Raw genomic sequence first — 22,334 nt, 5'->3', positions numbered from 1 at the left:
CAGTTTAATATGCAGAGGTGTATACCAGTGCCATGTATAACCACTGAAGCAGTTGTATAGACGTGGCTGTACCTGAATGGATTAAAACCAAGTCTTGCCAAAATAACAGGCCACCCTGGTGGGCCCTTAGTATTGACAAGCTATACAACAAGATAAACTCATGTCCAAGAATAAGAGTGAACTTGCTCAACAGAGGAAAAAAATCATCTCTAGCCTAAACAAATTGGAGATCTTGTCAAGTCCTACAAAGGGAATTACAAAGCAAATATAACCTCCCTAACTAAGAATAATCTCAATGCATTATTTAACTTTGTCCAAAATCTAAAAGGGAATACCCAGCTATGCGCTGAACTGGCTGTGGATGGCACCACCCATACTCAACCAGAGGTAATAGCCAAGTTGCTAGCTGACAGATTTGGACCAAACTTCATGCCCTCTCCATACCTCTCAACCATGCCAAATTACTCCATTTTACCAAAGTTTGGGGTCCAAATGAAGGGGTGCCACAATTCCCAAGTGGCACCCCTTTGTTTCCGATTTTTTTTCTTTTCTTTTTTTAATTATTTTAAATATCGCGCTGGTGGAGCTGATGTCATCACGTACACGATGATGTCAGCTCCGTCAGGACTGTCAGCCAGTCGGAATTGAGCTCCTTGAGCTCACGTCATCATTTCTGGCTGCAAATACAAGTGGGAAACAGCAGCGTTTGGATTTCTAAGCAGCAGCATTTTGGATGTACCAAGAGCGGGAAACGGCAGCACTCAATGGATTTATTAGCAGCAGCAGCATTTTGCTCATTTTGGATTTATTTATCGAGAGCGGGCTGCAGCACTCATTTCATTCAGAAGGGGAATCTTTTGGATTTATTAGCAGCAGCAGCATCAAGTGAAGTGGATTATTGTTGGGGAAATCTTTGGACTCAAGTAAGGTGTGTGTGTGTGTCTGTCTGTGTGAAAATGCCCCCATGCAATACACTTGGTGGCTAGAGGTATTCAGACTCAAACCCTGTACCTTTGGTACAGGATAAAAAGAGCCTAAAGTCCCTAGCCACCACCATTTCTGAGCTTTACCTAGATTTTTTGTGCTAAGAGTTGAGAGCTAAGCCTATGGTGAGAAGTGAACAGAATTTGTATTCCCCCATTACTGGTTTTGTTGTTTGTCCAGTTTTTTGTGCTAAGAGTTGAGACCTATGTTGAGTGAGAAGTGAGAACTGAATTTGTATTCCCCCATTATTGGCTTTGTCCAGGTATTTTGTGCTAAGAAGTTGAGAGCTATGGTGAGAAGTGAGAACTGAATTCACTACATGATAGCCATTAAGTTTCAGTCCCCCTATTTTGTAGGGGACTGTTGATTTGCATAGTGGTATGTTGCTCTGACTGTAGTGCATAGGGTCCTGGGTTCAAGACTTGCCAGTGAAATGCATGGTGGTAACACAACATTTTATTCTAGCAACTTTCCAAAATTATACAAGCAATGTTTAAAATGTGTCCCTGGGAAGTCCCTAGCCACCACCACTTGGGAGCTTTGTCCAGGTTTTTTGTTCTAAGAGTTGAGAGCTATGGTGAGAAGTGAGAACTAAGTTTGTATTCCCCATTATTGGCATTCTTTGTCCAGGGTTTTTATGCTAAGAGGTTGAGAGCTATGGTGAGAAGTGACAACTGAATTCACTAAATGATAGCCATTATGTTTCAGTCTTCCTTTTTTTCAGGAAACTGCTGATTTGGCCTAGTGGTATGTTGCTCAGACTGTAATGCATAGGGTCCTGGGTTCAAGACTTGCCAGTGACATGCATGGTGATAACACATTTTATTCTAGCTTCTTTCCAAAATTGTACAAGCAATGTTTAAAATGTGGCCCTGGTTTTTGACCTTTTGCCCCACCTCCAAAAAAAAAACTGAAGTTGAAAGGAAGTGCGAGAAGCTGTTTAAGATGCCTATGGCTTACACTACTGTCATTCTGTTTATAGTGTGGGTGTGGAAGTAGACTTTTATGATGGAAATGTTCTTAATTGGGCAGTTTTGTCGTTATTGGTTCATGCATTTTGTTTCATTGCCTACAATACAGCCTACTGGAAAAATGTTCAAACAATAAATTTAAAATGCTCTCTTTCTAGCAAGTGTGCTGTATTATACAAGGAATATAATTTAATAAAGTCAGGAAGGTGTATCAAAGAAAAGAACACATGTATGTATGTTGTTTTGTGTGCAAGGGGGCAATGATTTGAAAGCAGCCCAAAGTTAATCTTTATCCACCACTGGCCAGATGCATTTTCTTTGGTTGTGGAATGTGGATTTCAATGCTATTTCAATGAATGTGAGTTTCAAGGTCAGAGAAGTTTTAATGCCAAGTCTATTTTCATTGTGAGACTGTATTGTTCTGTTTAGCAGATGTCTGTTAGTGTTTTGTGCATTGTTGTGCTGCAAAATGTAAAAATAAAATCCAAATAATCATTGTAGATGTAAAGCAGTATGCACACATTAATGTTTATGGTAAATGGGGAGAAATCACCAGGTAATGGGACATTGGAATGGCTACAGGGGACTCTGGTGTCCGGTGCCATATTTTGGTTGTCTGTTCTTCAGTTTGCGTTTGAAAGTTGGTATCCCACAATTCCACTGGAGTGGGTGGGGTTACACAATAATTTATGCAAATTAGATGTTAATCATCTTACAGATTTGTACCTATTTTTCAAGGGCCTTGTCCAGATTTTTGATGTTTCCAGGTTGAGAGGTATGCCCATCTCACCTCTGTCATACCCCAAATATACCTACCATCATTCCTCAGCCTATTATCTCAAGAGAGCAGGCCATCTTGCTGCTGTCTGAGATCAAAAACATCCCAGGTTGCCTTTTAAACAACCTAAACATGACCTAGCTGATCCACTTTGATCCCTGTTTAACCACAGCCTGCAAACTGGCTGTTTCTTCAGAGTGTTGGACAGCAACAGCAGTCTCTCTGCACAAAGGGGGACTATCCGGGAATTGTAGGCCCATAAGCTTGACTAGCTTCATCTGCAAGGCCATGGAAAGAATCATTATGGTCCTTATTAACAAGGACATAGATCATCTCCAGACTCTGAACCCAACCCAGTTTAGCTTCATTAAAGGTAGGTCATGCCTGTTAAGCATGGTTGATGACTTCGAGAAAGTCATCAAGACTCTGGATGAGGGAAAGACAATATATGCCACATATCTTGACTTACCCAAGGCATTTGACACAATCCTGCACTCGTATATTAGAGAAACTCTCCCAATTGGGAATTAACCCCTACATTACCAGATGGGTAGCCAACTGGCTCATCGACAGAACACATACTGTCAAAGTGGGTGACTTCACCTCTAGCAAAAGAACAGTCACCAGTGCTGTTCTGTGCTGGGCGCCTTACTTTTCAGAATTTATTTCTCAGACATCCAGGCAAATGTGGATGGCCTGTGGCTGACCAAGTTCACTGATGATTGCAAATTGGGAGCAGTCATTGAGTCCCCCAACAATGTTAATATACTACAGACAGGGTTACTGCAGACAAATGATTGGTGCCAAAGCCACGGATTAAAGCTAAATGCAAAAAAAACACATTATTATTCTCTTTGGGAAAGCTGACATCACTACTAATTACATTATAGACAGCACCCCCCAAGTTTAGACTCAGTGGTACATGATTTGGTTAACTCAGATTGATAGCAGTCTGACCTTTAACCACCACATATGTATCCACAGTAGTAAGGAAATCCTTTTATGTGGCGCACCTTATAAATAAAGGCATCACATCTAGATCTAAGGATGTTATAATTCCATTGTACTCTGCCCTCATCAGACCAGCAGTTGAGTACAATGCTCCTTTTTTCATGTACCTAACCAGACACCTGCAAAAATTGGAAAGACCACAGAGTTTCTCACCAAGAAATTACAGGGTACACAAAACAAGTGTTAAGCAGAAAGACTGAAAGCCATGTCACTGTATTCTGTCTCCTATAGTTTGCTCAGGGTGACCTGTGCATGGCTTACAGGGCAGTCTCTGACCCGGCCTTGATGGAAATGCTATAATTTCATAAATAAAAACTACACCAGGGTGTATGTTAACCTAACCTCTGATGTGAACAGGTCATGCTGGAGAGAGACATCTTCCAGAGACTGCCACTTCTCTGGAACAAACTTCCAATTCATGTGAAGCAGAGCTCTTCCCTGCCCCTTTTCAAATGTAATCTAGATCAATGGATGGGTGACTGCAGATTCACTCCTGGGGTGGTGCCCATGTCCCTCCTAGACAAAGGAAGCCAGTATTAACTACCATTAGACCCTTATCTCTCCAAACATCTCTTACCTAACTGCAGACAATTAGGGCAACTCAGGATAAATATGGCTAGGCTTGTAAGGGCTCTAGGGCCATTGACCTAGTAAATGAACCCCTCCTTGGTCTTGTACGCCTCTTTAGAGGCCTAGGAAGCAGGACTCTTCTGATGAAGAATTGTTAGCCTACTCCTCTCAGAATCCTTATCCTTTATAATATGGTTATGAAGCAGAGGAATCCATTATTCCAAATTCTTCCTTGGAAGAGCTTTCCTTTTGATCCTTTTTCTCAAATGGTGGACTTTTTTCAAATAAGACTGCACACAGGTTTCTGATGTCCAGAAAATATATTATGAACTCCTCCAGATGGAGTCTCCTAAGCCTTCTGTTATCCTTCCTGTTCTTGCTGCCTTGTTGGATACTTTTTCATCAGCTTCTAGAATCCTGTTAGCCCCCAGCTCTTAAAAAATACTGAAAAGTTTTGCAAGGTGCCTGATGATTGTAAATTTCTTTACAAATGTCCTTCTGTTGATCCCTCTGTTTCTGTTTTTTCAGACAAACTTTCCAAACTGTTAACTTCCACTAAGTTACTTCCTTCTGACAAAGACAGTAGGGCCATGGAAAGGTTAGGCAGAAAGGTGTACAGTGCTGCTACCCTGGCCTTTCAGGCTATTAACAGCCAGACCCATATGACCAGGTATGTTTTCGCTGTTCTCTCCCAGGCCTTTTCAGGTGGTTTCTGACCTCCCCAACTCTGAGGAGAAGGATTCAGCCCTCTCTTTGTTGGGTTCCTCTTCTCAAGAATCCCTTCACTCTATTGAATGTAGTTTTGATGCAGCTGATGCTTCTTTTAGAGCTGCTGCCTTTGATTCAGTGTTAAGATGTTATGTTTGGTTTCACCTCCAAACTTTGTCTGATGATGTTAAGGCTAAATTTAATGATTCCCCTGTTGACAACAAAAATCTCTCTGGTTCTGCTGCTAAGCTTTTTAAGTTTTTGTAAGAGAAAGGTAGGGCATTGCAGGGATTGAAATATGTTTTTGTTTTGTCTGTTCCCAGATTTCAGAGGAATTATCCCACCAAGCCTGCCTTTGTATGTAGACAGTCTTGCCCTTCTCCCAAAGGTAAAAAGTGTACTAGAAGAGGTTCTCTTGTACTAAGACTCCTACAGCTCAGAATCCTCCTTTTCCAGACAAACCAGGTTCTGTCTGACATTCTTCTTCCCTCCCCCCTAACTCAAGTTCCTTTATCTCTTCATCTTTCCCTGTTTCTTCACAGTTGGTTAAAGATCACTTAAGATTCTTTGGTTCTGTTAGGGGTATTACATGGTATGGAAATCCTTTCCTCCTTTGGACATTCCTCAACCTCCTCAGGAACAGCTGCTTTTTTTTTGGATGTCCTTCAGAGCGTTTTGTCTCAAGGCACCATCCAAGTATGTTGTACTCCTCAAAAGGGCAAAGGGTTTTATTCCAGAATGCATCTGGTTCCCAGGAAAGAAGGCACCTGGAGACCTATTCTGGATCTTTCTCAGCTCAACTCCTTTTCATAGGTTTCTTGCTTTCAAATGCTATCCCTTCAAACTCCATTTCCTCATTCTTTTACCCCAGGTTTTCCTAGTCTCTCTGGATCTCAAGGATGCTTTTCTCCATATTCCTATTCATTCCCATTTCAGGAAATGTTTGCATTTATCTGTTTTTTTCCTTGCATTTTCAGTCTTTAGTTTGCCCTTTGGCCTCTCTACTGTCCCAAGGGCCTTCAGCAAATGCCTCATTCCTGTGATTGCTTTTTGTTGGATGAGGAGAATACAAATCTTTTGTTATCTGGACATCCTGCTCATTCAGTCTTCCTTTCCAGAGACCTTACTTCAGCACTTTCATTACTCTGTGCCTCTTGCAGAGCATAGGGTTTACAGTAAATTTCCAAATATCCTTCCTGACTCCTTTACAGGATCATGATTTTCTTGGATGCAGGCTGCAGACAATTCCTTTTTGTCATCCCTGCCACCTCCAAGGCTTTAACTCCTATGGCCTTTTTTCATTCCCTTCTTCCTCTGGGCTCCATTACAGTCAGGGAGTTTCTAAGGATTCTGGGGTACATGTTTTCCACCAGTCCTTTGCTGCTTCTAGCTAGGTTGCATATGAGAAAGCTGCAGTAGTTCCTAAAGTCATTCTGGCTTCAGCATTCTCATCCTTTGGACTTTCTAATTCCTCTTCTTCCATGCCTCAAGCTTAGAGATTCAGTGGGTGGATTCATCAACTGTTTCTAAACACAGGGCTTCCTCTTCAGCCTCCAGTCCCCTCTCAGGAATTTTCTTCAGATGCTTCAGACTTCGGGTGGGGAGCTTCTTGTGGCCCTCTAAAAGTTCTGAGCCTTTGGTCTCTTTGTCAGAAGGAGGACCATATCAACATCAAAGAAATGAGAGGAGTTCTTGCTTTTCAGGCTTTCTATTCTCTATTCCTTCCAGGACCCCCCAAAATCTTTACAGACAATACCACAGTGATGTGGAACATCAGCAAGCAAAGGGGGGGGGGGCATGGTCTTACCTTTTCTGCAGACTAGCTCTTCAGGTTTGGGATCTGGCTGTCTAGGTATCAGGTGACTCTTCAAGCTGTTTATATTCTTTCAGAACAAAACATTGTGGCAGACTCCACACTCCAGAGAACTCAACCTCGTTACCGCAATCAACAGAACAAGCTGGAGGGACAGGTTCATAACCCAGAGACTGCCCATGCTATGGAATAGACTTCCTATACATGTCAAGCGGAGCACCTCACTGCCCTCTTCAAGAGAAATCTTGATGAGTGGATGGGAAATAGAAAATTCACCCCGGAGATCACTCCAGTGGTTCTGCTAGACAGAGGCACTGGGAACTAAGGTCGAGTGGCACGATGCCAGGGTAATCTTTTGGGCTAGGCTTGTAAAGGCTCTAGGGCCATTAGCGTAGTACACACCTATGAACCTATGATGCTGAGCAGGTCTGGAACACAGATTCATGAATGGGTGCTTCATAGAGATGTGTTTCGGGACATCGTCCACCTCTAAACAGACATCTTCTTTTTTGCTCCAAAGTCCCATGTTGTCTGGCTTGGAAGATAGACACCCTCTATTTTTCTTGGAATGGGATGTTACTTTATGCTTTCCCTCCCCTTCCTCTCATACCGAGGTTCAGGCTAGAACAAGACACTCCCAAAATCTTGTTGGTGATGCCCTTTTGGCTCAGACAGCATTGGTTCCTTGTTCTTCTGCACTTAGCAAGGGCAGTTACCTCACAGGGTGGACCTACTCACACAAGACAAGGGGTCATCCATCCCCACTTGTCCATTCTTCAACTGACACTGTGGTTGATAGGGTTTTGATCCGTTTTAGTCACCGTTTTTTCTGAGGGCGTGCTTCAGGTTCTCCAGGAGGCCAGGAAATCCATTACCAGGAAATCTTATTTGTCTTGCTAACCTGGATTCACTTTCTGTGGAATTTCCTTTGGTTCTCTGTCATTTGTGTTAATTGCTCCATGCTGTGTTGGCATACCCTTTCGTTAAAGCCCAACTTTCAGATATTTCTGCTTGTCTGCCTTTGACTCCTCCTTTGGCTTCTAGATTTTAGGCTATACAATTCCTTAAAGGTGTGCTTCATGTTGGACCTCCCAGGAAGACTATTCTTCCTTTCAGGGACATTAATTTTGTTTTTGAAAAATTGACACGGGCTACCTTTGAGCCTGCAGCTTCAGGTTCAGCTTCCTTATGGCACTCTACTTAGAAAACTGTTCTTTTGGCCTTCACGTCAGCTAGAAGGGTGTCTGAGCTTCAGGCCCTTATGGTAGGCTCTCCTTTTTTAATTTTTCATAAGGACAGAGTATATCTTCATACTAATCCTTCTTTATGCCCAAGGTGGTTAATGAGTTCTCTTCAGTTGGTTCATTTTCCCACTTTTTTCTCCTTTTCCGCCGTCTGCTAGTGAGGAGGCTCTTCACACCTTGGATTTGCATAGACAACTTGTATATTCTTTAGATAAAACCAAAGCCATTTGTAAATCTGAGAAACTTTGTTTCTTTTCATCCTAGGTCTTTAGGTTTGGCTGTTTAAGCATGCAGTTTCTTACTGGATCTCTTAAGGCCATTTCCTTTTGTCACTCTTTCCATGGGAAAAGCATTTCTACTTCTATTAAGGCTCAGTCTACCAGGGCTGTGGCTTCTTGTGTTTTTTTTCAAAGAATTGGTTACCAATTCCATCCTTGAAGCAGATGCTTGGACTTCTGTGCATACTTGTACCAAACATTATAAGGTAGATATGGTTTCCAGAGCTGGGTCCGGATTTCTCAGGGCTATCCTGCATGGCTTTTTTTTTTCTAACCTGTATTCACTTGTGACATAGGCAAATTTACATTCATATAAAAGTAATCAAACTGTATTAACATAGCAAACATTATACTTCACATATATTGCTATATATCATATAACCTAAGCAATGCTACATAAATTATTTAATTCCTGTCTTTTTTTAAACAAAAAACATGTTTATTAAACCATAATTTACTACATAGGCAGTCATGCATTTATGTAAATGAAAACAAATCACACTGACAAAGTCCTAGTCGTAAACATTTTACATCACAACAGATACTCTCACACTCCCAGTTGCAAACATTATAAATCGCTTATAATCGACCCAATCTTACTCACTGAAACATTACATAGCTCATTTAAGTCCTCCCGCCTTACCTCATTCCTCCCTTGTATATATTGTTCACACAATTCCCATTTTTTCCTTTGTAGTTTGCACCTGCCTTTTTTTATAGATCTCATTCCAATTGTTTTCGCTCTCTTACTATACGCACTACTTCCAGTATAGTTGATTTAGATTTTGATTTCCATTTTCTAGTAATTGCTTTTTTGACAACCTCCGTTATTAGACACAGCAAGGCCTTACCATGTCTAGGCAATTCAGATTCTGTATCATATCTTAGAAAAATCATCTCCCTCATCAACCAGCATCTCTGACAGTGCATCTCGCAGGGAATCCTTGAAGTCCGCCAAATCATCAAAATCCCAGAAAATATGTTCCGAAATACCTTTCTTCCCTTTCACACCACCAACACTTACTGTCTGCCTGAGGAAAAACTCTCTGGAGTCTACTTGGGGTATAAAAATATTTATGTAAACATTTCCAGGCAAAGATCCTGAATCTTCTAGATTTTGTTTCATATTTGGGAGACATACATATATCCTCCCAGTGTTTCTTCATGAATTGCTTATCCAGTCTCTCTTCCCAGTCCTTTCTAACCACTTCTGATTGATTCTTATAGTTATCATGTGATATTTTATATGCTGTACTAATTTTAATGACAGTTTCTGTTATAGATTCTATTAGAAACTCTACCAGTGCTGGTCTTTTGTTTAGAAACCCCCCCTTTTTCTTTTTTGGTGCCTATACTCTGATATCAGTCTCTGATAAGGGAAGGCAATCTCTAACCTGCAGTCCAAATAAATTCTTGGCATCCTCCTATTCTATCATCTTTCCCTCTTCAGTTATTTGCTCCCAATACCTTGGTTTCTTTGTCAGTTTTCTCCAATAAATTCCGGCCCCCTCTTGCCTATTGTCTGTATCCCTAATTGCAGTCATCCCTATCGGCAGAATCTCCTTTCTCCATCCCCATGTTGGTTTAGTTCTTAGAACACTTTCTGCTACTTTATGGATATAATATTCTGCATGATTATTGTTATTCTCCTTAAAGGCCTGCATCCAAAATCCCCATCTCTTCTTGTTTCTTGAGCTTCCCCCATGTTTCATCTTCATCCCTTTCCACTTTGAATTATAGTTTTCTGCTTGTGCTATGTATAGGAGTCTTAGCTGTGTAGCTCTGAAATACCCGTTCAGATTGAGTAATCCCAATCCGCCCTGTTGTTCTGGAAGAATCAGTTTATCCTACTTGACTCTTGCTGTCATCCCCTCCCAGATAGTCCTTCAGCTCTTTATTTATTGCTACCAACTTCTCCTCTGGTTGATAAAAGTATGCCTGACCTGTGTATAAGACTAAAGGAACTAAAAACATTTTAACTGTTTGTATCTCACTATTCATATCCATATAACAAAGCTTCCATTTTCTCAGTTTTTGTATTATCTTTTATTTAGTCTCTTCCCACATATCCTTAGTTGCCACACTAGAATCATTTTTAATCCATACTCCTAAATATTTCATTTTATCATGTCCCCATAAATATGGGTATTCCTGGACCAGTTCATGTGTGGGTACATAATTTACCGCTATTCCCTTTATTTTAGCTTCATTCATTTTGCATCCTGAAAAGATTTGTAACTGTCTCAAAATGTTCCACAACACTGTAATGTCTTTTTCTTTTTCTTTTCTGGTACAAAATAATATCATTTGCAAATAATGCCAGATTTTTTTGACTATTATACCAGTTATGTCCTTAAATTTCTGCGTTCCTTGTTTTCTTTGCCAGTGTTTTTAAATATAATGCAAATAAAAGGGAAAGAGGACACCCTTGCCTGGTTCCTCTGCTCAAGCAGAAATCATCAGAGAGGACACCACCCACTTTAATTTTCACCTCCGATCCCTCATATATTCTCCTAATCCACCTTCAGGAAATGCAAATGCTTCTATTGCCCTGCTCATAAAGTCCCAGGTTACTCTGTCAGATGCTTTCTCTGCATCAAAACCCACCAACAATGATATTTTCTTACATTCTGCTTCCCTCTGAATAATCAGTATTCTGTTAATGCTGTCAAATGTTTGCCTCCCCTCCACAAAACCACATTGATCCATATTTATCAGTTTTGGCGGTACTTTTGCCATTCTTTTAGCAATTTTAGGCATGAACACTTTATAGTGATGGTTCAGTATTGAAATGGGCCTGTATGAAGCTGGATCTGATGGCTCTTTACCCTCCTTGGGTATTATTACAGCTACCACTGCTTTCTTCTAGGACTGTGGTGGTACTTCTCCTCTTAAGATAGAGTTAAACAAAACCTTCCAGATCTTTATCATTTTTTTCCTCCTAGCTTCCAAACTTCCACAGGAATACCATCTAATTCTGGGGACTTTCCTGTAGATTGGTTATACATTAGTTTTTATCTCATCTCCTCCTATCATAACTGTTAGTAATTGAACCTCATCTGCCTCTAACCGTGGCGTATTTAATTCTTCCATAAGCATTTCCATGTGTATCTTTTCCTGATTTTCATATTTTTCTGCTTTATAGAGACTCTCTTAGAATTAAATATTTCTAATACCTCTACAGGATATCTTTTTGCCTTCTTTGTTATAGGCTCCCTATGTTTGGCGACAGCTCTTGCTACTCTCTATTGCCTGAGTATCCTGCATGGTTTTCTTGAGGGCTCTGCTGGACTTTCGTCCTTCCCAAGTTTCCTCTTGAGTGTTTGTACTCTGCTTAGTCTAAGAAATACTGCAACAGTGATATGGAGAGACATAGTACAGCTGTGTATAATCTTAACATAACAGGAGATGTCTTTCCCTTCACTTTTGCAGTATTCGCTCCCTCTCTCCTCCCCCTTTTTCTGTTTTTCTTCTGGATGCAAATGTTCCACCTTTTCTCCTTGGACTGTTCCCTCCACCTGGGGCTTTTCAGTTCTGAAGAAGGTCCGTCTTTATGCCACCTTTATGTCCAGTGCCATTAACGGGGAAACATACATGTAATGTTTCGACATGCTAGTAATCCTAAGGCTTTGGATTACTGGCTTGACAATCGGGCTTCCCTTGGCAGAGGATCCTTAGTGTAAGGAATACTGCAGCAGTGAAGGGAAGGACATCTACTGATATAATAAGATTTTACACAGCTATACTTTTTCTGAGGAGGTAAAGTCTATGATTTTAAACCTTACTTTAGACAAGGAGAGGTTTGTTTCTCCATGCTGTTGTTCAGGTTCTCAAACAGAAATTAATTTGGGGCATTAAGACGATTTTTCAACCCCCAAATTGTAAATGTAACAAACCCTCTGTTTTATTTTTTTAGACAAAATAATCAATCTCAGCCATCTTGTGGCAAACAGGGAAGCAAAAAAGAGATGATGGAAGGCGAACACACAAAAAAATAAATAAATAAAATAAAAAAAAATCAGGAATCCTTTCAGAAAAAGGGAGACTACGCCTATCTTCAGAGTGACTGTCCCAGCATTCCTTCCTCCTCTTCCATCCCTATAAGCCTAAATTCTGTCCCTTATAATGGGTCTTAAGTCTTTTCCTTTGGTAACAGATTGTTTCAGACTCTTGGGTACTAATACTGGTTCAGGAGAGTTGCAGTTTTTTTCTTCAGGCTCTTCAAAACATGCTTACCCTAGGAGTCATACTTCCAGTGCCTTTAGATCAAAAGGAGGAAGGCTTCTACTCCAGAATATTTTTGGTTTTAAAGAATGAGCTTTCTTGGAAACCAGTTCTCATAACTCTCAACCTTCTATCTCCAAAATGAGGAACACTAGCCCTCATAATGTGGAACAAATGGGCAAAATGTGGAACACATACTAATGGCTTACTAACAATTTCAACTAGGAATGCCATAGGATAGTTAAAATATGCTGTTTTTACTTATAAAGAAGATCTTTTAATGAATTAATATGATTAATTTCTTTTTACTATGGATTTCACTTAAATAAATTCCTAACACTGAATGTGTGACAGTGTCTTTCAGTGTGGAACTTTGAGGAATAAATTTACCCAGGGGATCTCGTCAGTCACCCTGCTATACAGGGGTCCATGGAAGTAATTATTGTGGGAAGAAATAGCCGGGGAATTGTTATGGCTAGGCTTGTATAGGCCCTAGGGCCGATAGCCTAGTACCAACCTATGAACTTTTTAAGACCCCAAATGAGGTGCGTTCCTCATAATGAGGTACACTTGAGAGGTGTGCCAGTTCTAGATCTTTCCTTTCTAAAAATTCAAAGTTTTGCTCTTTCAGGGTCTGTTACCAGACATTCCTCTTCTAATTTTTATGGTAACATTAGGCCTAAAAGATGCTTATTACATTCTCATAGCCACTGGCTATAGAGATTTTCTCAAATTCTGTGTATGGGTCACATTATCTGCATTACCGTTTGAATAATCTACGGCTCCTAAGGTATTAAGAAAATGCATAGCTTAATGGATAGCTCATTGAAGACTGCAAAATATTCACATTTTTCCTCATTTAGACAACTTGCTGATCTATGCAGAGTCTTTTGCCAGATGTCAAGAGTCTGTAACATTGTTTTCTTCACTTATTTATACATTTCCTTGACTCTTTCACACAGAATTGTGCTTTTGGACTGCCTTCTAGATATATGTATATCTTCAAAGCATTCCTAACACAGGTAAAGGCAAATTTGTCTCTGAAAATTTCCTGGTCATTTTCAATCAAGTCTGAGACTTCAGCCAGAGAATATCGTAGGATTCTAGGGTTCATGGCTTGTATAATTCTCATGATTCCATTTGCTAGGTTATACATGAGAAAAATTAAATGTTTAAAAAGTGTTGACTCAACATTCTCATCCCGTGGGATTTTCAGATTCCAGTTTTAGGCTTTATCAAGAAAGAACTGTCATTAGTGTAAGTAATAAGATCCTTTAGTTTTTGCTTGTTGAGCTGTATAACTTTCTATCCCTTCCACTGATATTCAGAGTCATTCTGAAGATTCAGAACGACTCTCCAGAAATTATTGTGGTCACTTTTTTTAGACCAGGCAGCATTACTTCTTCCTTATAGTATTGGCAAGAGGCAGTTGTCGCAAACTTCTTCACAGACTGGTTGTACTCCCACAAGACAGGGTGAGTTTGATACACCCTAATCTCAAATAACTTCAACTGACTGCTTGGACAATTTAGTTCTAATACCTTTTAGGCAACTTTTTCATGAGGATGTGCAGCAGCAGGTATTGAGAGAGGCAAAAAGTCCTGCTACTAGGAATTCTTGCTTTAACCAGTGAAAAGGCATTCCTAGTTAGTGCCTCAACAATAACTAGGGCCCTATCTGGTATTATTACATCTCATTCTCTAACATCTGTGTGAATTACTGTATCTGTTTAGTCCTTTGTCAAGGGCTGTTTGTCAGCCATTTCAACATCTCTACCTGTGTAGCCTTTTATTCATTTCAGACTTTGCTCAAGCTGTTCTACAAAGATGTTTTTCTGTTGATATGTAAGGTCACCTATTATTCAATGGAGTCTTAGTTGGGATTCTTATTTTTTGATGGGGAAGCTATTTCTGTCTACATTTGAACCAAACATTGTCTGTTTTTGATTCTTTTTTTTTTTTTGATAGACAGATTTATTGCTCTGATGTCTGTAATTGTGTGTCTGGGTTGCAACTACTCATGGTTGGTAAACCCTTTTTCATTTCCATGCATGTAGAATTCTCTCTCAAAAAAATCCCACATGTATGCCTGTATAACTTTGCGTGTACCTTGAATCTTGCCATCTGTTTCCCTTATTTCCTTCAGAATTTGAATGACATGGAGAATAGATTCTATACTCTGGTCATACGTATGTAACTCAAATATTATCTAGTCAGTAAGGAGCCCTTTAGGAAAGCTATATAGCTGTGGAATTCCTAATATGGGACTTGAAAAAGACAACCTATGGAACTCCATTTGGTTGTTTCTTATTGCATCCTTTTTGATATTGCCACCATGGTAAAACTTTCCAGGCAGGATTAAGGCACATTCTAATACAACCTTGTTTTTTTGATGGCATATTGCAAAGGGGTAGACTTAGGAGCATTCTAGTGGCAATTACATGGTCTTGTATGCATACTTTTACAAAGCTTTCCATGCAGGTTTCCTTTTCCAGGTCCGGGACTGGCTTTGCTAGGACCATTCTCCAGAGGCATCTTGACCCTTTTATCCTTTCTCCTCCTGGGTTAGATGCGCTTTGATAATCAATCCAGTCAGCCAAAGGCTATTTAACAGTGAGAATGAAGAACATAATACAGTTGTGTAAATTGTACTTATCATAATGGTAGATGTTGTAACGTATCACCCGGTGCAGTAACCACCCCCCCTTCTATTGTATAAAGTTAGTTGTTGGGATAAAATGTTATATGTTTATATCTTTTTGGAGTTTCAGAATGACTAAGCTTTCTCTTTGTTTTAGCATTAAATTCCTGAAGCTGTTTACACTGCCTGCTGATTTTCCAGTCAGCAGTCAGAATGTAGGTGTGGGAGGGAGCTAGAGGTATTTGAAGACTGGTTGGTTCTTGTATTCTGGACAGGATACCACCCAAATAGGGTCTATATTAAAAGAATGAAAGATCAAAATTGCGAACGCTGTGTAGCGTGAATATGCCAGACCTCGAACTCCTTATTGTGGGGGGCTGCCCCCCCCCCCCACTAAATATATATTCCAACTCTGAAAGCGCACTACAGTGAGGAAAGGGCAAATAATCCGATCTTCACTGTACTCCGATCTCACAAAAAGCACTTCAAGGTCCGGCATTTTTGCTGTTTAGAGTGTTCGCGATTTTGATCTTTCGTTCTTCTAATATAAACCCACCAAAATAGCCTAAGGCTATGGCAGTAGTGAGGAAGTCAAACATCTGCTAGTAATGTAAGTCCACATTATCCAACTCTGCTTTATGAATTATGAACTATTCAGTGTGTTAGGTAGTCTGCAATAGTTCAGTAATATTGTAGACTTAGATATTATTGATGGAAAACATGAAGTAGTACAGGTTTGGGGATCATGGCCATACTCTGTAGTTTGCTTGCAAGGCAATTAAGATGTTAGCATTTCTTTGTCCACTTTTATAGAAATGCAGTGCATTTTGTAATTTAATACTGTCATAACAGTGCAAGTCAGAGATAATGGGGGGGGGGGGGTGACAACACTGTGAAAGGTGGTGCTGGAAGTAACCAAATCCACCATCAGTGTGTGAATGAAATGCACATCTTTGAGTATGATATAGTATGAATAATGAGAAAAGTGAAATAATTCAGTAAGTTACTGTGGCTTGCAATTTTTCTATACCAGAGTAAGCCACATCTTACTAAGAAGAAATGTGGCAGTGCTTAGAGCTGAAAGGTCATATAATTACATGAAAAATAAGAGTAAAATTCTTGCAAGTTATGAATATTAAAAGTTATTTATGTAGTATATTGTGTCACTAGACAGCATTTGTGTGTTTCAGTTAATGATTAGAAAGCTGAGGCTTGGTAGAGATTGAATAGTATTCCAGGAAACAGGACATGATAGTGTATGAAACTACCACTGATATTCGCCCCCTAACTGGAATGAGTCCAGCGATACTACAGATGAATTATATGCTATATTATGGACTTTTTCCTAATTTTCTTATTTCTGGAAAGATTTCAGAAACCAGGTACTGTAAAAGGAGGTGAAGAGCATCACGTGAAAACTAACCCAGCATAGGAAAAGAAATGCTGGTAACAGTAGGGCTCTAGCTTGTATAGTTGCTGATGTATTTTTAAGTTATTTGCAGAATTTTACATAAAATGTTGGTTTGACTCCATAAACTGTGATTTACAGAATTCATTTCAACATGTGGACTGTCATGAATGTGCATTGTTTAGTTTAGTGTACTTTGTGACAAGCAACTTTGCTGTTAGTACTTTGAGTCATGATCACAGAGATATTAATATATTTTTTAAAGAATAAACTTATAACTTGATTTTGTCACTGAAAAACATTTATATCCTCCACTAAAGGAATGGAGGACCGGTTTAATTTGTCAAACAGCTGCAAAGCTAAGAAATTAAGAAAGGAGACCAGGGTGTCTGCACCAGTTATAGGGGATAGCACAGTGCACAGCTTCACTGGAAAAACCTGTGCCGGAGTTGTGTAGAGGTTACTCTTGCTCATATTCCCATATGTGATAAAGGTAAAACATGACAGATTTCATCGTCAGGATGGGTGGGTGGGGTTATGTCTTCTGGCTGGCCTGCAAATGCTTGGAAATTGTCCAGTGCAAGGAGGACCTGTGGTAAATAAAAGGGCAAAGTGCCAGCAAATGGTAGTTCAAGCAGGTAAACTCTGAGACCAGATGAACATACAAAGTATGAAATATATTAAGTGACTCAAAGAGAACACAGTAGTATAAGTAATCTAGTTTTAATAGCACCAGATTGAAAATATGACGGGTTCATTAGCTATAAATACTGAAATCCATTTATATTCATCATTTTCTGCCTTAGTATAAAGAGAAGGTAATATATCCACTATCATTTATTACCTCAAGCAATGAAAATCTAAAGAAATTTTCTCCTTTATCAAGGACATGTTTATATAGTTGTAGCACTCCACTTTAATACAACTGTTAACAAAAGAGAGTGCTAAAGAATAGGTTGACTACCATAAATCTTCAATATAATCTTTTATTTATTAAAAATAAAAATAATAAGTAAAAGATTGTATTGGAAGATTTCTGGTTGTCAACCCATTCTTTATCACTCTTGCAGTTAATACATGTTTATATAGTGCATTAGTGGGTAATTTACATTTTATGTCAGACAAGTCTTCACCATGCATCCACATACATTAAATGTCTATTATTTAAGAACCCCTGCTAATTGTGAAATGTAGTGTGTATTGCTATATGTTAAACAGTTACTCCCTTCTGTATTGTTAAATGTAATAGAAAATTAAAAGAAAGTATTGGTGAGCACTTACTTATCTGACATAAAAAATAAAATGCCCACTAATGTACTATATAAACAGATGATCAACCTCCACGGTTAAATGGTGGCTATAGTATAAAGCCTTTGCTAAAGATACATACTTGAAGGTGACTGTTCCTTTGCATTTTTGAATGATATGATTTAATTGTGTAATCTAGAGAGGTTATTTAAATTGTTACCACATTCTCTGACTTGAAAAGGCATTTTATGGGAAAATTTGTAAGCTTGTCATATTTTTAATTTGCTTCTACTAAAACTAGATTGTTTTATACCACTATTTTCTCCTTTTTGAGCAGCTTTAGGACTTTGATACTTTGTTGGAAAGTTCTGATTTCCCTTCCCCTGGCTTACACCTTTATCACCATGACACACAGCAGGATAAGAGGAAGGAAAATGAGGTAAAAATGCTGCTAAATAGAAAATATTTAGTCTTAATTGTGTATAAACACAGATTGCTAAAATGTTTCTTATAATAAGCGAGTATTAAAAAAATGAATACAAAAGAAAAACTAGAACAATGAGTAAAAACAAAGTAGTTCTAGTCTAATTGCTATATTTCATGCAGTGTAAGATGACTTTAAGTATGCTTTTGTTTTTAAACTTACAGATGTTTTTCAGGTGTTAGATATTGTTCACACTTTATTACCCTGATGAAAATATGGCTTTTGGAGGCACTCAAAAGTGCTGTAGTTTGTAATCTGGCTTACTTATTGTAAAATCCTGGAAGTATGATGTTACATTGCTGCCTTTATGGCCTGCTGCTGTTCTGCAGAGTATTACCTTAGAGGTTATGTTTAGGACAATTTATAATTTAAGAATTTGTATGAAATTCTCACTGAGGACACATCTCTGTCCAGTGGAGTAGTATTCCTGTTGTTTTGCTTAGTGCTTTATGGAACTGTTTGCTCTAATTTACTGAACTGTTTACTCTCCTAATATTGTTGTGGTGCCCTTCTGGTGATGACTGTCTCCACAGAGATTCCCAGAAGGATTGGATCAATTTAGATGGCTTTAAGTGCTGAATATGCTTCTGAGCATTGTAGCATGTGTACTAATCCATTGCTTATTGATTTGCTCATGACTGTCTGTTTATTGCATTTATACTTTAGGAAACTGGCATCATATTTTTCTGTACTGTGATATTTCATTGCATATGATACCTCTAAATGAACCAGCATGTTTTGCAGCTGGTTGGTCTGATTGCTGAAAAAGCAGGCCCTGTTGGGTTTCCTTGTTTTATGTATATCAATTGCCACTCTATCTTTGCTATATTTTATTTGTTCAGTTTTGTAGTTTTCACACCTCTTCCCCATGCAAGTGTATCATTACTGGAGCAATTTTCCAGCTATAATTAACCCTCAGGTTCTTCTGTTAATGACACTGAAACTAGGACTTGTTGCATTTAGTGCCTGATGTTTGCTGCAGATGCAAGTATTGCAAGGTGCATTCAGTCATCTGACTGTCAAGAAATTTCACTAGTAATGTGTTTAAATGAATGTATTTGATGGGCAACATGAAGTCGGACAGGTTAGCAGCGGATCACATGTATACTTTCTGTTTGTAGTTGGTTTGCAGGGTAATTAAGATATTAGCATTTCTTTGTCCACTTTTATAGAAATGCAGTGTATTTTGTAATTTAATACCATCATAACATTGAAAGATAGAGGCTTTTGGCAGTTTCCATACCAATTTATTTTTTCAAAGCTCACATTTACCTTCAGCATGTGTGCTGACTTCCTTCTATAATTTAACAGCCTTTTGACAAGACTCAGTAATGGATTTATTTAATATTTTCTTTTGGAGCCAAACTTATTTCTTTTGTGGTGTTCTACTTCTGCATTTTTCTCTTTACTATGGGGTCTGTTTACTTTTAATAATGTATTGGGTTAAACTTTTTACCTCTCAACCTTTATGGGTCTTTAAACTGGAGAAAATGTTTACCATTAATTATTTCATGAAGCCTACTGGGCTCTTTGGCTAAAGGAAGTAACATTTTACCCAAGAGGGACTGTATTTCTGCCTATGTCAGTTGGCATTCCCTTGTCTCAATTTATACGCATCATTTCATTTTTCTGCCTACTAGTTGTGTTACATTTGCAAATACATTATGCAGTGTAATCACGTTTTCTGACTCTGTTAATCCCTTATCTTTACATTTTGTGGTATTGGCAGATTTCATGGGTTTGGTGTTAGCACAGTGACAGAAAGCAGATTCTGTACTTAATAGTTAACCATTCAACTTTGTCATACTCCGTTGGTATACTGGCAGACACATACTGTATAATAGACTGCTGACTAGTATTAACACTTGCTCAGATATTTTAGTACTGTCTAACTGTACAGTGCCTGACTGTATATCCTTTTCTAGAACATTTTAAACAAATTGTTCGAAATGATATTTTTTTTTCCTGGTTACAGCTACAAAAGCATACTTGGGGTAAAGGCTTATAACTAGCCCTTTTTACATGCAAGTGTGACTTACATTCTCAATTTCATTTAGTAGCAAGTGATGTACTGCAACAATTAGTTGGTCAGACTGTGTATCACTCTAGGCTACCCACTTCAGCTTACAAGGGAGAGCCCTCTTCATACCTGTCAACCTCTCAGCACAAGAAATCTGGACAAAGGCAGAAATAATGGGGGAAGACAGGCCCAAAAATAGGGACAGATTTAAGTATTGCTCCTATAAATTTAGAAAGTTGCTAGAATGAGATTTTGAATTACTATATGTTTTCTGAAAGATATGAAGTCTAAAACTCGGTTGTATGTCATTTAGTGACTTCAGTCCTCGGTGATTTGCCAGAAACCTGCAAATTTTATGAGGATCAGACCAAAAATAGGAGGCAAAAATCTGGACATTCTGTGAAAATCTGGACAGTGGAGGGGTATGGGCCTCTTGATTTTTTTCTACTACCAGAGTTACCAAAATTTTATTTATATTATTTACGAGATTCTAGCCACCATTTCAAAGTTTGCAGAAAATATGCCACTAGACTTCCGCTAGTTTGTCCATACAAATGTTTTTATTAAATCTACAGGACTGCACTTCAGGTAAACTCCGTGTCCTTTTGAAACGCACTTTTTTCTCGATTTTTTTTGGTAGTTGTGTGCATTAGTCCTCCTCAACCCTATAGGTTTTCAGGGCTTCTCAGATAGGGAAAGCTGGCCCTGGCCAGGTTACTTCACCTATCAACATAAATTTAAAAGCAACTTAAGTTTCCACATTGTCCTTCAATCCAAGCTGGATGGTTAACAGCAATTTAACCAGGATAGAAATCTTCTACTTGAGGTGTAGGAGATGGTGGTGATTGGCACCATATCTGTCTTATAGAATCTCTTGAAGCTGGACCAGTTATCGACCAGAGACTGCACCTCTCATGTGAAGACAGACTGGATGTTGGTCATTTGCTGCATATCTCTCATGCAGGGCATTGTTAGCTTTGTGAAACTGTAGTGTAAGTCACTAAATTTAATTGGAATTTACCAAAGGTTCAATGAGTTTGTCAATTTTCCACAAGAAATCAGTATCCAATCTGCACAAGAGTTTGGTGTGTCTCACAGAGCCAGCTCATTAAAAGAGAGCAAGTTTTTTTTACAATTTGCTACTCTGCAGGCTTCTAATGGGATGTATGACTCAAGGATGTTAACAGATTTTAGGAAAATCTGAAATATAGAAAAAAGTTAAAGGTTTTACCTGCTAACAACACAAGTGCACTATGTAGGGTGGTCTGTGCTAAGCAAATCAGTCACTGGTGTCAGCTTTGTGCTTACAAATCTTATTTATTGATAAGTGAAGATAAAAAATGCAATTCCTATCAAACAAATCTGTCTGTAGTCCATCATAAATTCACATTTGAGGCAGTTTTTTTCACATTACAGGCAACTAAGGACCCATCCTAACCTACCAGCTGTAACATCACCCTATAAGTGTACCCCTGTGCTCTACCAAGAAAAGAAAGAAGAGAGTATGTGTTGCCCTCATACTGACTTTAAAACTAATTTGTAGGTTGCTTATTTCCTTGTTGTTGTTAATTACAAGCTTCTCTGCCTGGTCACCCAGCAGCCATACCCCCCCCCTGTATCCTGTAGTCAAAGTATAGTCCCTCTCTTGCATTAACATTACCTCCCCTAGCCAGATAGATCGTCTTTCTAGCCCTAGTCTAGCCTTCCCCAGAAACTACCTCTGCTGTAATTAATTTGACTGTCCACTAGGTGGCACCCTTTCCCTATCTTTTTTAATATCCCTCCATCCCAGAAAATACTCATACTACTGTTTGCTGTCTGTACCCTTCCTACTATCGTCCTTTCACACAACCCTGTTCTGCTTTAATTACCCACTTTCCACCTTTATATTTTCCCATTCTATTTCTTATTCAATGTATACCAATCTCAAATTAACTTACCTCTAACAGTCAG

General features: G+C 38.9%; 1 protein-coding gene and 1 long non-coding RNA gene across 2 annotated transcripts in view; one reads left to right on the top strand and one right to left on the bottom strand.

The window, feature by feature from the left end:
• The window catches only part of ASCC3 (activating signal cointegrator 1 complex subunit 3), a 4,485,173-nt gene that overhangs the window by 4,066,275 nt on the left and 396,564 nt on the right, over positions 1-22,334 (bottom strand). The window lies entirely within an intron of this gene.
• Positions 1-22,334, top strand: part of LOC122796485 — an 84,619-nt gene that overhangs the window by 41,765 nt on the left and 20,520 nt on the right. The window contains exon 2 of the long non-coding RNA XR_006363981.1: positions 18,215-18,316. This is a non-coding gene — a long non-coding RNA (uncharacterized LOC122796485). The remainder of the gene's footprint in view (positions 1-18,214; positions 18,317-22,334) is intronic.

Source organism: Protopterus annectens, chromosome 1.part0, assembly GCF_019279795.1.
Source record: "Protopterus annectens isolate FY-2018-M chromosome 1.part0, PAN1.0, whole genome shotgun sequence".
NCBI lineage: Eukaryota > Metazoa > Chordata > Ceratodontiformes > Protopteridae > Protopterus > Protopterus annectens.
Note: the sequence above shows the minus strand (reverse complement) of the source record. Positions and strands in the feature narration are given on the sequence as shown.